Source organism: Rhinolophus sinicus, chromosome 17 (genome assembly GCF_057876585.1).
Source record: "Rhinolophus sinicus isolate RSI-liver-muscle chromosome 17, RSI-T2T, whole genome shotgun sequence".
Lineage (NCBI taxonomy): Eukaryota > Metazoa > Chordata > Mammalia > Chiroptera > Rhinolophidae > Rhinolophus > Rhinolophus sinicus.
This window is the reverse complement of record NC_142517.1, coordinates 205,628,469-205,645,869: the sequence shown is the minus strand read 5'-3', so window position 1 is coordinate 205,645,869 and position 17,401 is coordinate 205,628,469.

Below are 17,401 nucleotides of genomic sequence, written 5' to 3'. Positions count from 1 at the left end.
GCCCAGGAAGGTGCTGGTGTCTCAGGATTGCATATGAACTAGGACCACTGAAATGGTATGACGTGCAGCAGCCTCTTAGACCTTCTCAAGCATCCATGGCAATAAATGGCACACTGTGTGGCAGCCTGGGGAACCCCCAAATCACAGTATCTTTGTTGTCTCTGTGAAAGTTTGCTGTAAAGATACCAACTATTGTTTCCCTACCTATATCCCACCCAAGGTCATGAGTCCACCGTAGCTTTGCTGCCTCACTTCCTCATGACCTATAGGATCACCTCCTCCTCCATCAGAGTGGATTGGACCTGGGGTAGAGATCTGACTCAAGGAAAATCATAATGTAGACTGTGCTGAGTTAATCAGTCTGTGTCTTAAAAATTCAACCCAAGGATTTTCACACAGAGAATGTAGACCAAGTGTGAGGTTGTGTAAGTGACCTGCCGGGGGTAGATTAGTACAAGGAAGAGACAGAGAGAAGCAGGAAAGAAGCAGAGATAAGAGACACCAGGCAGCCCCTGAGAGACCACAAAAGCCCTTGCAAGGCACAGGGAACAACTTTGGCTCCCGAATATGCAGTTCCACAGAGATGTTCTGCACTTTCTGTCCTTGGGCTCTAAAAATATAACACACCCTTCTCGTATTTGAGCTCGTTTAAATGGGTTACTTTTCCTTTATTCTGGCCCCTAGAGTCCAAAGTATATAAAATGGACCCTGAAGAGGTACAATAAATGTTATTGATCTCCTAAAGGTCATATCACTGTAGAGATACAGTTATTGCAACTTCCTGAGAATATCTAAAATGTCATAGCTCCTTACAAAATCCCTCACTGGAGGCATAATTTTTTTTCTATGTATTGTGTTGCGAACCTTTGTGGAGAATTTTCCCAGTTCTGATGGAATTTTTTTTTTTTTTTTTTTTTTTTTTTTGCCATTGTCGTGCTATTGAATTCCAGGCATTTATTTTCTCTACCCTCCAGCTCTCCACAGAGGAACAGAAATTGCAATAGTCATTGTCATTGTCAAACTCATCAGCAAGCTTCTTTTAGCTTCACATTTTTCAATCAAAATCTTACACAAGAAACCCTCAATAATAAACAGAAAATGCACATCTGTCCACTTTGAATGCCTTCTCCTTAGTCGCTCACTCCCATGCACACCCCTGTAACCGTCCACAGGGCACCACCACAGAAACTGAAGGCCCCAGTGAAGACTGTATGAAAACCTTGGTAAAGTGGAACAAACATTCTACCCCTGGACTGAGGGTGAAACCAGATACCAAACGAGGCCGGGGCTCATGCTGCCTGCACTGCTCAGCCAATAGGCCGACACACGAGTCCGGTCATAGAATAAGTGTTTATTATCAAAGCACCGGTGGTCTGAGAAGGCAGCAGGTTAACACCTCCAAGAACTGTCTTAACATTTTCAGAATAGCCTGGAATATTTAAGGGAAAATCTGGGCATTCCTCCAGAGGCTACGTGATGGTTCCGGGGGTCTGCATGGAGCCTCCCCTCTGGCGATGTGGCTCTCCAATGTGGTCATCAATCCAGGAGCAGTGATAACAGTAACCTGGAAAGAATGCCAGGCCATAAAGATTGTGATCGGCAAGCACAGGGGGCATTGTGACTAGTAAGCAAGCCTCAGTTTCAGGGTAATTATCTAAAGCAGGGAAGTGGGACAGGGGACATCCTAAGCTCAGGAGCTGGGACAGGGGACATTCCAAGCTGGGAATGTCCAACCACAGGGAGGGGGTTGACTAGTTGTTAAGCTCTAGGGCAGGGACCTTGCAAGGCCTCTTTTGTGGGGGTCCCAGCCGGGCCCTGCTTCAAAGGAATCACATGGACTGGGCTCTGCGTCTAGATCTACTGCTAATAAGGGATGTGACTGGATATTGAAATCATTTCACTGGTCTGGTCCTTGGTTCCCTACATCACAGCCATGCAGCATCACGAAGCTCCACATCTTTTCTCTCTGTATCTATAGAGTCATCTTCACCCACATCCCCAGAGGCCGACTCTTAACTTGGGCCTGGAGCATCTGGGCTTTTACCTTGTTCTTGACAACAAGATCTTCATCTTTCCCCCCATGCTGGAGCCATGACTAGAACCCCCAGTTCTCTAGGACAGGGCCTGCTTTATCCTGCCAGGCTCCCTCTCAGGACCTGAAGCCCCAGACTTAGGGTGGCCACTGCTGGCCGACTCCACAATGGTGATAGCCTCCCTGTCTGCTTGGGCCTCCCGACAACACCCACTCCTGGACTCAGAGTCACCAGATTTGGCCAAACTGATGGGCGATATGCCCCATTACTCAGTCTTGCTCCCCACCCAACATTCTTCCCAGAATCCCAGTCATCAGGTAACATTCCAGCTGGATTCCCTCTTTCTGCTCAGCATGACCTCTCAGCACAGGAGTGGGGTCCACCTGTCCCTGCCCCACACACACTTGTCTAGTTCATTTGACAGCACCTCCCCCATAGCAATAAGTTGGGCTCAGCCCACCTGTGTTCTAAGACTCGAAACCCTACCCTGAACATGACAGACTGTCATTGTGCTTCCTTCGGAATGAAATGTTTAAAACTGTCCTTTTTCCCCCTGAGTTCCTGCAGCTGCAGCTATGATAAAGGTGAGACCCCAGACCCCTCCCTCCAGATCTGCAGTGTTTTCAAGGAACTATTTACTGAGACCGGGCAAGGACTACTTTTCTTTAGTTTTCTAATATGTGTAACACACTAATCAATGTGGCTCACTGTTTCATCATTATACTCAATCAGTCTTCATTGAGCGTTGAAACATACGATGCACAATCCTAAACAGTGCTGTTAAAAGCTGGTAAAACACAGTCGCTGACATACGCAAGCTCCTTGTGCAGTGGAAGCTGCAGGGTACGATGTAATAGACAATACTAACCAAAAACATCATGTCTAGTTTTACTCATTTACCAACTGGAAAGCTGGGTGTGCTGCAGGAGGGTTGTTTAGCAATAGGGGGATGGCTGAGTCAGTGAGAGAAAACTCCTGGGAGGAGGCGAGACTCAAATCTGACCTTTCAAGAATGAAAACTAGAGCAAAGCAGGGTCAAAGGTGAGGCGGGGAGGAGAGAGGAGAGGTACAGATTCCAGGCAACAGAAAACAACGGGAGCCAGGGTGGGACCTTCCCTGCTATGTTCATGGGACAGTGAACACTGAACGCTGGGTTTCGGTGGAGCGAGGGTTTGTTTAAAAGACGGACAGACTGAGGCCAGGACCAGATTTGGAGGGCCCTGATGCTGCGCCCAGGGTTAAAATTTATTTTGTAGGCAATAAGAAGACTTGCATGATTTAAATTAGGGGCAGCACATGCCACAGGTTAAAAGCCAACATGAGATGGCATTTGATAGGAGCGCTGCCCAGCAGGTAGCCGGGCAAAGGAGACATTTGTACAATGAACATTGCTCCCATAGCAGGCGGCTTAGAATACCTTTTATACACATGGAATCTCCAGGAGGGCTGCGAATCTGCCACATCAATGAGGGCTAGGACTATTGCCTTTCATCTGTTTATGAGACCTCAGAAAGATCAGTAATTTATTCAGGATCATGCAGCCAGAAAGAAATCTCCCAATCTCCAAATTCAAATCCCTTCTCAAAGGTATATTTGCATATCAAGAGCTCATAGCAACCAAACCCATATAATAAACTCTCATCTATTCATATTACTTCCACTTAAGGACAGTTCTTAGGGTCTTTTCTTCTTCTGAAATTCTAAAATGGGGAATACCTGTTTCCTTCTAGCCCAAAATGCTATTTTGGCTTCAGCTTTGAAATAAAACCCTGGAGCTAAGAGACTTCAGCAAAGAATTACATTATATCCACAACTGCCCTGATGAAAACAGAATGAATCAGCCACCACCACTCCCTGCAAAAACCCTGTAGGAAGCAGATGTGTGGGAAGAGCTGGACTGGGTATTTACAAGATCAGGAAGCACTTGGAACTTGGCCCTAATTTTTGTCCCTGCTTCCAACTTAGGACCAACCGGAGAAAGCCAAATATGGACCCCTAACCAATCACATAGTACACCCCACGTCTAGTTGGCCACCTAGGGCTTCGCTAGGTCCACAGCTGCCAGTCAGAGCAAACCTGGATCCTGAACTTTTCCCACCAAAGAGCTTTCCCACACCTCTGTGTGCCTTTGAGTCTCTACTAAAACGCAAGTAATGGTAGCTGGTTTCCTGGCTATAGTGAGCTCTGAGTAAATAGCCTTCGCTTTCTCCTTTGGTTGGTCTTTGTTTATCTCCATGCCCATATGAAAAGATGGTGTCAGTGGTTCCCCAACAGGACACTCCTGTGGAAACACTCCTCCAGGGAGCTGATGAATCCGTGGGAGCCCATGCTTTCTCTTCATCCTGTGCCCCTCATGGTCAGCAGCAGGGGCATGTCAGGACTTTGGGCTGAGTGAGGCAGATCCTGTTCCTGAAGGAGCGACTGCTACTTTGGTTTCATTGCGGCATCTGGTCACAGAGCTGAGGGGATTTCCCACTTCTCTCACCTCTGAGGGTCCACAAAGCAACCATTCCTGAACAGACACCCTACTTCAGATGAAAATCAAGAAAGCTTTGGTGTGTGCTAATGTGGGCGGAAGGCCTGAAAAGGAGCATACAAAAGAGATATGACACAGACAAAAGATAATAATAGGTAACATGTGTTTATTGTTCCCTGAGATGGGTCTAGTGAGGGATGAGGGCTGATTTCTTAATCCACACGACAAGCCTCTAAAGTAGGCACTAGCATTATTCCCATTTTTCAGAAAAGAAAACTGAGGGACAGAGGAAGGAAATAACTCAACCAGGGTTAATTGGCGAATGACAGTCCTACTGGAATTTGGACCAGGCAGTCCAGCCCTGGGGACCACTCTCTAAACCACTGGGCCAGGTGCCCCTGTCTATGAGGGTCGATATTCAAAGGCTGAGAAGGGCTCCCCACACTTCCTGTCAGGGTGTTGCTGGGTAATGGTGAAGTCTGGCTTCAAACTGAGTTCTTCTGATTTCCGAGATGATATTTTGTTATTATTGTTTGTTGAGGTTTTTTCCTAACAGTACCATATTGAATGGAGTATGTGAATTTTTTTCCTAACAGTACCATATTGAATGGAGTATGTGAATTGAATTCTTTAAAAAATAAAAAAAAACTGGGCAGGTGCTATGGTCTGAATTATATCCTGCTCAAAATTCGTATGTTGAAGCCCTAACTCCCAGAACCTCAGTGTGTGACTGTATTTGGAGACAGGACCTTGAAAGAGGTGATTAAAGTAAAATGAGGCCATTGGGGGAGGGGGACTAATCCAATCCGACTGGCGCCCCTGTGTCCTTGTAAGAGGAGATAGGGACACATAGAGAGAGACCCATGACATGTGCGTGCACAGAGAAAAGACTGTGAAGAGGCAGCAAGAGGATTATCTACAAGCCAAGGAGAGAGGCCTCAGAGGAAACCAACCCTGCCAGCACGTTGATCTTGGATTTGCAGCCTCCAAAACTGTGAGAAACTAAATTTCTGTTGTTTCATCGCCCCCGTCTGTGGTGTTTTGTTATGACAGACCTAGCAGACTAATACAGCCTGGAAAAGCAGCTGTACTTCCACTGTACTTACTGGTAGCTGACAGTAGCTTCCCGTGCATCCAGCTAGACTCCCCCCAGTACCTACCCCTGCGAATTTCTGAAGAAGGACCCATGTCTGATCTCTGGGAGCTCAGTCAGTGCCACGGGGTCTGCCGCGGTCAGGGCCAGTATCTGATGGAAAGAACTCACCAGCTGAGAGCAAACTTCAGAAATGATTTCAAGGGCTCAGTGGCTGCTGGCAAAAAGCCAATGAGGAGAAGTGGATACTTCCAGAAGGGCTCTTAAAACCCTCTCCGAATAACCAGCCCTCCTCATCTCCCACAATAAACATGTCCCCTTCTCTTGAACCGTGTCTTCCCCTTTGCTCTAATTGTAGCCTTACTTCATTGGTGTTTTAAAAATCACTCTAGTCTGTGAGGCTTCGGGGATCTCCTCTGTTTTTCTCCCCAAAGGGGGCAGGAAGGAAGGGAGGCAACCAGTGTTTACTGACAGCCAGGCACTCAACATCAAGAATAAGCACTTAGTAAGTGTTAGCCCTTAATCATCTGGAAACAGCTCTCAGAGGTGACGGGACGCAGAGAACTGGGTGAAATTACAAAGCCTACGTATATGCTGTGACTTCTGAAGACAGAAAAATAACACATTTTTCTAATGAGTGCAGTTAACTTTTTGAGTATTAACCTGCCTTTTTTATAAAGAGGGAAATTCTCCATCTTTGTCTTCCATTTTTTTTGGAACAAAATTTTGATCTACAGATATTATATATCTAAGTACTCAAAGGATTTATTAATCTAGAGACCCACTATTTTACTCTAATGGAAGCTTGTACTTTTCTAAACTACTTAATGCTGTAAAACACATCTCAAAAAAACAATGTGCATGCTCATGTTTACTAAGCACCTTGAGATTTTGAAACACCAGGTACATGAACCAAGTCAGGATGAAACAAATCACAAACCTGGAGTGAAAATATTCAAGAAGGAAGTACTGGAAAGAAGGTAGCTCATAAGAATAGTCATGAAGCTCTTGTTCATTTTATAAGTTAGATAATGATAAGTGAGTATGACCCACCTTATTACAGTAACAGTGACATCTGTGTGAACAAAGAGGACACCATTTAAGGACATATTTCACTGTCCTATCTGCAAATAGAAATAAGGACTAGGCATCGTCCCAGGATTTCAGAAAAAGGCTGTTCCATACTAACTATAATGGTGTCATATGTGACATAACGTTTTTCCTAAATCTTAGAAACTTAAATACTGAATTTATATGAAATTATGGTATACTGATTAAAATAAAACAGTCATTCAATTCTACTTGGATGGAGCTCTCAGCATTGGCATGGGACTAACCAAGAAACGAAAATGGCAGAGATGGACATTTATTCAATCAGCTGGTGAATTCCAGCTACCTGTTCCCCCGGCAGGGATCTAAGAGCTGGAGATACATAGTAACCAACGCAGGCCAAGTCTCTGACGTCATGGCGCTTACACATTCCTGAATCTTCTGACAGTTACCTCGCAGGTAGTAAAGAGATGGCCTTTCTCCTTTCTCCCCCATCTCTCCAGACGCCAAAGGTCAAGATGATATCTTAAAGCCGCAAAGAGCAAACTGCCATCTATAACATATACTGCTGAGAAAATGATTCATTGCCAATACTATGTCCCAGAATCTGAGAGGTTGTTGTCTTTGATCTATTGGCTTTTCTCTAACAGAAGAGTTCATCTTGTAGCATTTGCTTTTGAAATATGCTGAAGCTACTTTAGTGCTGCATTACGTAAACTAGTTAAACTAGATTAGTAAGCTAGTTACAAGTTAATTTACCTGTGTATGACTTTAACATTATTAAAGCTTACAAAGTGACACATAGCAGCCAAACGGTGAGTTTTGTGTTTTGCTAGTAGGCAATCCTCTACTCCAGAGTCAACGGTTTTCTTTCATGGCACAGTTAAGAGAGTTGCCCCCATCCTAAGAAATAAGACACACCCTTTCTGTCTCAGCAAACCACAGCTGGCTTTCACCATGAACCAGATGCTTCATCGTCAGTACAACTTGGCAGAGTATAAACCAGCAGATTCCAAGAAGCGCTTTGGTTTTCTCCCTCTGACTTAGCACTGGGGATTATTGTCAACTTCCTGTCAGGTTTAATTCTATTTCCCCAAATTAAGGTACAATTTAATTATAGCTATTTTAACTAGCCTTGTTCATGGGCTGTGATTTGCTTCACCAATGAAAAGGAACTCCCTTAGTTTTGAAACCTACATACAATATACATTGCTTGGTTAAATGCTTCTGTCTTTATTAGGTATCTTTGTACAAATATATTATACATGTGATGCAAAGTCAGCTTTCTAGACCTGAAAGCTGTATGATTTTAAATAAATCTTATAATTGAAAGTGAAAATTCAGGGAATGCCTTAACCTTTTGCCTACTCTGGGAACTTTTACTGAGCACATAACTGATTATTAACTTGAACTTCTACTTAATTATTGTATAATTGATTCTCTCAATTGTCAGAACCTCTGCATTTGTTTACAAAGTTTCTTTGGCAGAGATCTAAGCCCATCTGCCACAGCAAATTTCTCTATTACCATTTGAATGCGCTTGCATTTTTCCATAGCAAAGTCTACTTATATCAAGTTATGAAAGTTCTTGATCATTTTCATTAGCATTTATATTCGCCTTCTAGGATAGGCATAGAATTTTGAATCACATTTATACAGAAAATGGCTATTTCAATACTTATCCTTGTAATTATTTTTAAACATGACCATTATACTTATCTTTTTATTCAGTAGACTTACATATATGTATATATACACACATATATATATATATATATATACACTATATATATATATGTCATTAATGCTATTTTTGCAAACATTATTTGTAATTGTATTTTGTATTTTTCAAAAGAACTCATATTCTAAGTACTGGCGACAAAGAAAATTGTTAACTTTAAATACCCCAGCTATATTATCATTAAACCACTTTGGAATGGTCCAAAATTTTTAATCAGAATTTTAAAATTCACGCCCATATTCTAATGTCTCCATGTATACATTCACTCACTTACTCATTCATTCATTCATTCATTAAACATAGTTGTGCACCTATCTACACGTGTCAGACACTGTGCTGCTAAATGCTGGACTTGCAAAGATGAATGAGATATGGCCTCTGTCCTCAAGAAACTGACTTCATTGATTTGGAAGTGGGAGCACGAATGAACATGGGTATAGTTTATGAGAGAGATGGTAAAAATGTAGATCAATTTCATGTATTTTGAATTGGAGAAAATGTATGAAAACCACAAACCTCTGGTTAGAGAAAGTTGAGTTCTTTCCCCTTTTCCCAAGAAGAGGACCTAAGGAAGGTATTCTTCCTTCTCTTGATGAACAACCAGACTGGGAGATGTTCAGATGAGTCCCAGGCAGTATAGACAAGGGGCTAGCAGAAGAAGTTTCCTGGAAAAAGCAAGGACACCACAAAGTTTAGTAAGACTGTTTGAGAAACACAGAGAGGGGTAAAGAAGCTTTCTAGAAAATCACAACTGCACAAAAAGGCTGGCACTGTGGATAGGAAATGAGGGCAAATCTGATCAAAGAAAACTTGTAGATAATGCCTAAAGAAGGAAAACAGTTAAAAATAATCTCATTAAATGAAATACATGTTTGAAGGAGACAGTTAGCTAGATCAAGATACTGGTCAATGTTGGGGTTTGACCCAAATGATAAAGAGCTCTTCAATACCATCCGGACGCAGAGAAACTACCCCAGCAGTCATCACAGAGATTTTCAGTATACGACACAACTGGATGAACCCAGGTAACAACACAAGTGCAGGATGCAAGGCCTCCTGGGAAGTGAGGGTGGGCCTTAGATAAAGCTGAGAAGTATAAATCCCAGTGGTGTGTACCCAACAAAGGCGTGGTTGTGTCACTCTTGTCTAGTGAGACTTGTTCCAGCACTCAAAGAACCTTCCAACAGAACCTTTTCACCACCTGCCTGGTCACTCAAACCATCAACATCCATTGGGTCAGGCCCACACAAAATAACAGAATATGGAATTCTTCACTGCAGCAAACTCAGCCAAAGAATGAAGTTCACATCACCATTCCCTGGTTATTGCTAATTTCCTATAACTTGAGTATCTACCTTGTTTCAGACTCCCAGCCTGCCCTGAACTTAAGTGTGTGTTTGTCACTTCATCTTGACTTCATAAATTCCTGGCCTCAAAACATTGAATTTTAGTTCTGGATGATCCAGGACTGGAGGCTACATGATGCCATTTGTTCTTTTAAAGTTGTCAGAGTGGGGCCATGCAAATCCTGGACCCCAAGGAAATACGACCTGGTCAGAAGGCAAGTACACCTATTGAGGGAAGTGCAGTCTCCAGACAGAGGACCATAGATGATAAAAGAGATGAGTCAGAGTGAGTGGGGGCCAGACTGGAGATTTCAGTTTGTGTGACCAGAGTTGTAAGAATCCACACAACCCAAGAGGGATGTGCCATCTCCAGGTGGCCCTCCCGGAAACAATGCATCCTACCCTAAGACTTGGAGATGGTGGGCGGACAACGTTAAGTAAGATACCTCATTGTATTAATTTAACATCAGGAGGGGACTACTTTGATCCTGGAAATGTAATCCCTGGAAACCATTCAGTGTATTTGTAGGCTCAACAGTAACATAGTGAAATGACAGCTGAGAGTAAAAGGATGCGTGTCCCCTTGGAAGCCATGAAAACCAAAGAGTAGAAGCTAATGATGCATCACCAGCATTGACGAAGGAAAGGGGCCCTGATTAATGTAATAGCCTGATCCACTTAGCAAGCAGATTCCATGAGCTGAGGGATATTCACGAGGCTGCCACAGAATTATTATTTTATTCAAGGAGTACCCACTATGTGTCAGAGTACTGTGAGAAGTGTCCCTAGTGAGTTAAGAGGAAACATAAGACAGAATCCCGACATTTGTGGAGCTCACAGTCTTTTAGGGAAGATAGATATGTAAGCAAATAATTTTAATAGGATCAGTTTAAGAGCTTTAATTCAAAGTGCCATGGAAACCCAGAGGAGGGAATCTAATATTCCTGGCAGGGTCAGGGAAAATTTCTCAGAGGACAGTGACTCTAAAAAAAAAATAACAATTCATGCATCCAGCTAGCCAGCTTTTCATTCATTCATTCATTCATTCATTCATTCCGTATGTGTTGAGTACCTCTGACGGTTCTAGGTGCTATGGATACGACACTGAACAAGGCAAACAAGTCCTCACTTGAGTGAAGTTTACATTCTGGTGGGATGTGGATGACATTACCAGTAGAAAGACAGAATAGTTCCTTAAGACCATCCAATATCCCCCTTCTGGCTTCATTTCTTCTCCCACATGTATTTTCCTACTGAGACCAGAGTGCCCTGCCCACTCATATTGGAGCATTTCAATCTTTTTGGTAAGTGTAGCTTTCATCATGAAACTGAAATGCCAGCTTATTACTTACTATCACAGTGGGAAAATTCCAGATTTTCCCAAAGGGCAGGATCAGATAAAATCAAGTTTCTGAAAATGCAGCGCTGAGAATCAATTCCAAACAGACATAAAAATGAGAAATGGGGTGTCCAGGCTGCCATGAAAAATCCTTACCTAACTTTCCCAATGCAGGTCTTTCCTGCCAGTGGAAAACTGAGTTCTCTTTTCCAGGAACAGGTACATGGAAGAGAAGAAGGATCATGGATCCCAGGAAGAACTCCCAACACCCAGCATCTAACAGAAGTGAATCAAGGGACATGACCCACTTCGCATTCTCCCAGGACCCTGAGCCTTCAGAACTGGGGCCCCTTCAGTGGCGCGCGCAGCCAGTGTCACTCTGTGATTCACAGTGTAGAGAGCTGCAGGACCTGAGACAGTCAGGGACTCTGCAGTGGCCACTTCCTGAAAGAACACTCCGCACCTTCTCTCCGTGAAGGAATTGGGGCAACCTGGGGCCAGCGCCTCCGCTTCTGCAGACAGGGGCCCCTCTGCCAAGAGATGCATGCTCTCTGTACCTTCTCTGGGGTTGGGACCCATTTCATGGTGTTTAAAGGTGATAAGAGAACATGTCTCTAGAGAAAGCTAAAAAGTTTCCCCAGACTAACATAAAAGGAAAATTCAGGCCACTGCAACCAGTGGTTTTAAGCCAGGCTAGACTTCAAAGATCTCAGATTACTCCTGCAGAAATGACCACAGTTTCATAACAGAGGCGAGAGGAAGTTAGAAGTTTCTACAAGGAGCTGTTGGTATCATTCTGAAAACTCATAGTTCCTGTTTGCCAACACATCTGCTTTAAATCCCTCAAGCTACTAATTGTAAGTGTTCTACACCAACCTTCCCTCATATTTATAGCCTTCGTTTCTTTTTTAAGTTATTCAAGTAATATGTGTTTGTTGTCAGAAATGTAAAATACTGATAAGCATGAAAAAGAAAATTTAAAATTCTCCATAATTCCACCACTTGAAGATAACTACTTGTCGGCACTTTGTTGTATATCCTTACAGCCATTTTTCTGTGGTGGGGTGAATCTTAGGATGAGCTCTCAACATCCATTCCACCCCACACCATTGTGGAATATCTGTGCAATTTTACTGGAATTAACCCCATCCCCAACTCTGATGTAGGTCCTGAGTCCGCTGAACTAAATTACAATAATTCCATGCCCTTGACACAGTGTTTATTTTAGGGACTAGCAACTAACCCAGACCTAAACCAATCAATGCAAAGCATTTCCCCTGGCTGCCAGGAACAGTACATGATCAGGATGGTCTAATCAGAGGGAAGCCTAGGATTCCTGATAAAGGATGAGGGAAAGACATTCCTTCTCTGGGCTTAAACAAAACGGACCTGGGTGCGGTTGGCAGCCATCTTGTCACAACAAGACAAACCACTTTCAGGTGAAAACAGATGGTTCAGGAGGCAAAAATGAGATATAAAAAGAAATTCAGTTTTTAAAGAACTTTCTAAGCTGCTAAATTAAATTGACACCAAAATCTGTCTTACTTCTGGAGTTCCTAGTTATATTAACCAATAAATTTGCTTGCAGAAGTCAGTTTAAATTGAGTTTTCTATTACTTGTAACTGCACCCTAAATGCCTCATGTTGATATTTTTATAAAGATGTACATATTGTTTATAATTTCTTATTTAAAAATACATCATAACCATTTTTCCTTTTCAAGATAAACACACTTTACAAAATTACTAATTGCCTCAGAGTAGTCCATTATATGGAGACATTAAATTACTTCTCCAATCCCCTATTGTGAGGCATTTACATTGTTTTCGGGTTTTTCCATATGATATAAACAATTCTGTGTTGAGTCTCCTAAATATTAGAGAACATGATTATTTCCTTAGGACACATTTCTAATGTTGAATTTCTGGGTCAGATTATGTTCTTCTTAAAAGGTTTTTGATTCATATTGCCAAATGGCCCTCCCAAAAGGTTGTTTCAATTATATTCTAAACGACAGAGCATGAGAATGCCCAAAAACCTCCCTCTCTCTTCCTAGTCCAGAATTCTCAATACATATCGTTTCAACACAAATAAGGTCTCTGTCTGTATGATAAATAGTATCCCACTGATGTTTAATTTATATTTTAAAAAACCATATAGAGTGCTTAGAGTGTTTATTTTTCATATATTTATTTGCTTATTGTTTTTCTCCTTTTCTGAATATCCACTAACATCCTTTTCCCATTTTAAATTGAAGCCCTTGTTTATTTCTTAAAGATTTGCAAAAGCTGTTAACATATTAAGATTATTAAGCATTTGCCTGTTATATATGTTACAAATCATTTTCACAGTACGCCATGTGCCTTCTAACTTGCATAGGGTATTTTTTACTGTCCTGACGTTTTAATTTTAGTTTAGTCAATCAATCTTTCCCTTTCCTGTTTCTGCCCTTTTTGTGTCATTCTCTAACCAGAGAACTCACAGTCATCCAGGTTCAGCCTCTGCTCATGTGATCTGGCATGAACAGCAATAGCACCCATGCTTGGGATGCCTGAGATTCTGAGCCCTGGGGAGGCATCCCGGGAGTTGTCTGAACCCCTCCACCACTGACAGCTTTTCTCTAGCCTCCTTTGCCGTGAGGTGTGCTTTGTGATTAAATTATGGCAAATGGAATGAGAGCAGATGTGATGTGTGCAACCTCTGGTCTGTGCTCTTTAGAAAGGGAAACGCCTTGTTCTTTGAGTTTCATTCCTTCCTTGGGTTGGAGTGAAGAAATGGTGATGTTATAGATGAATACGATACCTAGGGATGACAGCACAAGTAGAAGGAGCCTGGGTGCCTGACATTGTAGCAAGTCCTTAGCTTCTACACTGCTTATTACTGGACTGTTTGGTGATTGAGAAATACTATAATACTTCTCTGTTGTGCGTGTCACTGTTATTTTGGGTCTTTACTACAGAGTCAAACCTGTATCTAACTTAAACAGTAACACATGACCCTATTTTACATACACATACACATACACACACACACACACACACACACACACACACACACACACCCTGGCATAAGAGAAGATGGAGAAAATTACTGTCAACATTAATTCAAGTAATGGGATTGTAGGAATTTGGGGGGAAATTATGAACTTTTTGTTGACTATTGATTTTTTTTTTTAATCCATGTAGCTCTGATTCAGAAACTCACATTAACCCAAGTGATTAAACACTTTTTAAAAATAGTCTCATGGGGTGGCTGGTTAGCTCAATTGGTTAGAGCGCGGTGCTGACAACACCAAGGTTGCCGGTTCGATCCCCGCATGGCCACTATGAGCTGCACCTTCCTTAAAAAAAATAGCCTCTACATTTAAAATCACAGCCCTAGACTTTATGGATAGAAGAAAAGTGTAACTGAGGAAAGGGTGCAAAAATTATGACAGGTGGAAAAGACTTATTCTAACAGAACTGGCTGAGATTAAAATTGTATCATTGGGGGCCTTCCCGGTGGCTCAGGTGGTTAGAGCTCCATGCTCCTAACTCTGAAGGCTGCCGGTTCGATTCCCACATGGGCCAGTGGGCTCTCAAGCACAAGGTTGCCAGTTCAATTCCTTGAGTCCCCCAAGGGATGGTGGGCTGCGCCCCCTGCAACTAGCAATGGCAACTGGACCTGGAGCTGAGCTGCACCCTTCACAACTAAGACTGAAAGGACAACAACTTGACTTGGAAAAAAGTCCTGGAAGTACACACTGTTCCCCAATAAAGTCCTGTTCTCCTTCCCCAATAAAATCTTTAAAAAAAAAATTGTATCATTAATAGTGAATGTATGTTTTATAACTACTATGGACCAGTATCCAATGACATCAGTATATTTCTTTTTAGATATACATTTTTATCTTTTTTAAAAGTTTACTGGAAAGTTATTGCAAAACTACTGGATTCTGAGATATAACATATAATGTCTATCTCAATATAATGTTTTTCCTATAAAAGGAAAAATAATTATAATAATTTTAATACACATATGATGAAAAATTCTTATATTTTAAAAAGTTCTCATAAATTTTAAATATTCATTCACCTATTCCTATAAACATTCAAATAAGTTATTTTTAAAATATATGTATAGGGTGGCTGGTTAGCTCAGTTGGTTAGAGCGTGGTACTGATAACAAGGTTGCCGTTTCGATCCCCACTTGGGCCACTGTGAGCTGCACCCTCCTTAAAAAAAAATAAATAAATAATAAAATAAAATAAATATATATCCCTTTCATTCATAGAAAAAGATTCAGAATGATGCACAACAAATTTATAATCATGGTTATTTTCAGTCGGAGTTTTGGGTTAGTTTAGGGGGAAGGAGGGAGCTGGAGGAAAACTTTGACCTTTTATATTAATGAGGTTTGTATTGTTTGTACTTTTATGATGAGACTGACTCACATATTGAATCTATACATTTGAAAAAATATAAAAATTTTAAATAAAGAGTGGGAAAAATAAACTAAAAATATTCTTAATTAATGAAATTTATTTAATGAAAATAATGAAATTAATTAAATGAAAACTATAGCTTGTGATTTTTCAGGGATATATTTGAGCTGTTTGATAAAAATTGGTATATCATATAAGATGATTTCCATTATATGCAACAGAAAACCCAACTCCAATAGACTTGGGCGGCCATGAAAATCTTTTTCTCACCGAACAAGGAAGCGTTGTGTACGCATCAAGGTTGGTCACTTCCCTGGCTGAGTGTGGTTGTAGGGTCCAGGGTCCTTCTGTCTTTTTGCTTTGTCATCCTCTACATGATGGCTGCTTACCCTCATTCCAGTTCCCCTCACAAGATGATCGTAACGATTTCTGGTATCATACTTACACATTACAACATCTGGAAAGAAACGGGCCTTTCTTCCTGTGTCTTCTTAGGACAGAGAGACCTTTCCTAGAACTCCTAGAGCCAATTTCCCTCCAGCTTCATTGGCCACAGCTAAGTTACAAGCCCTTTCCCAAACCTTGGCAAGGGGCAAGGAATTGCTACTTTTGGATTAGACTACTTGTCAACCACAAGAGAGAAACATACAGGAACTGGGCAAAACAGTGAGCCTTCCTACAAATTATCTGTTCATGAGTATGTTCGTAGATCAGAAAACTCAATATTGTTAAATTCTCCCCAAATTGACCTATACATTCAATGCAATTCCAAACAAAACCCCCATAGGCTTTAAAAAAAAAACTAGAAATGAACAAGTTGATTCTAAAATTTAAATGGAAAAGCAAAGGACCTAGAATACACCTGGCCCTTGAACAACACAGAAGTAAGGAGCACCTACCAACCACACAGTCGAAAATCCACATGTAAATTTTGACTCCCCAAAAACTGACTTGTCCCTTGGTGTTCATGGGAGATTGGTTCCAGGACCACCCCCCCCCAGATACCAAAATCCATGGATACTCAAGCCCCCTATATAAAATGGCGGAGATCGATGCATAGTGTCAGCCCTCCACATCATGGTCTTCCAGCTATGGATTGAAGCCTGGAGCTGTACCTTGAATCATACACAAAATTCAACTTGAATGGACCACAGACGTGAGTGTAAGTCCAACAACTATACAACTTCCAGGAGAAAAATCTTGCAACCTTAGGTTAGACAAATATTCCTTATATAGGACACAAAAAGTGTAAACCATACAATAAAAAGTGAATCACTTTTTTAAATTTTTTTTTAATACTTAACACTTCTGCTCTTTTAAGTCTTACAATTTAACAATTAAAAGGCAAGTAACCCAGTTTTTCAAAAGGTATAGGATGTGAATAGACATTTCTCCAAAGAAAACAAACAAATGGCCAAAAAGACATGAAAAGATGCTCAGTTGTCAGCAGCAAATTAAAACCACAATGAAATATTACTTCAAACCCACTAGGAGAGCTAGAATCGAAAAGACAGACAATAACTAGTGTTGGAGATGATATGGAGCAATTGGAACCCTCATACACTGTTGGTGGGAATGTAAAATGATGCAGCTGCTTTGGAAAACAGCTTGGCAGTTCCTCAAAAGGTTAAACAGAATTACTAGAGATTACCCATGAAAACAAATGGGAAGCAGGTAGGATTGTTGTGTCACTGGGAGTGAGACAGACACACTATACTCTTCAGGCATCAGTGACCCAGTGTCCCCAGGAAGCTGTGTAAAGACTTCAAACCAAATAGTTTACTTTTGATCAAATCTTCCACACCTGTGTTGGAGTATAATTTTTTTCCTCTGTAACAAAGTACATTCAATAAAATGTCATTTCATGGTTTTTCACTGAAGTAAGACCTAGTGGCCAGTC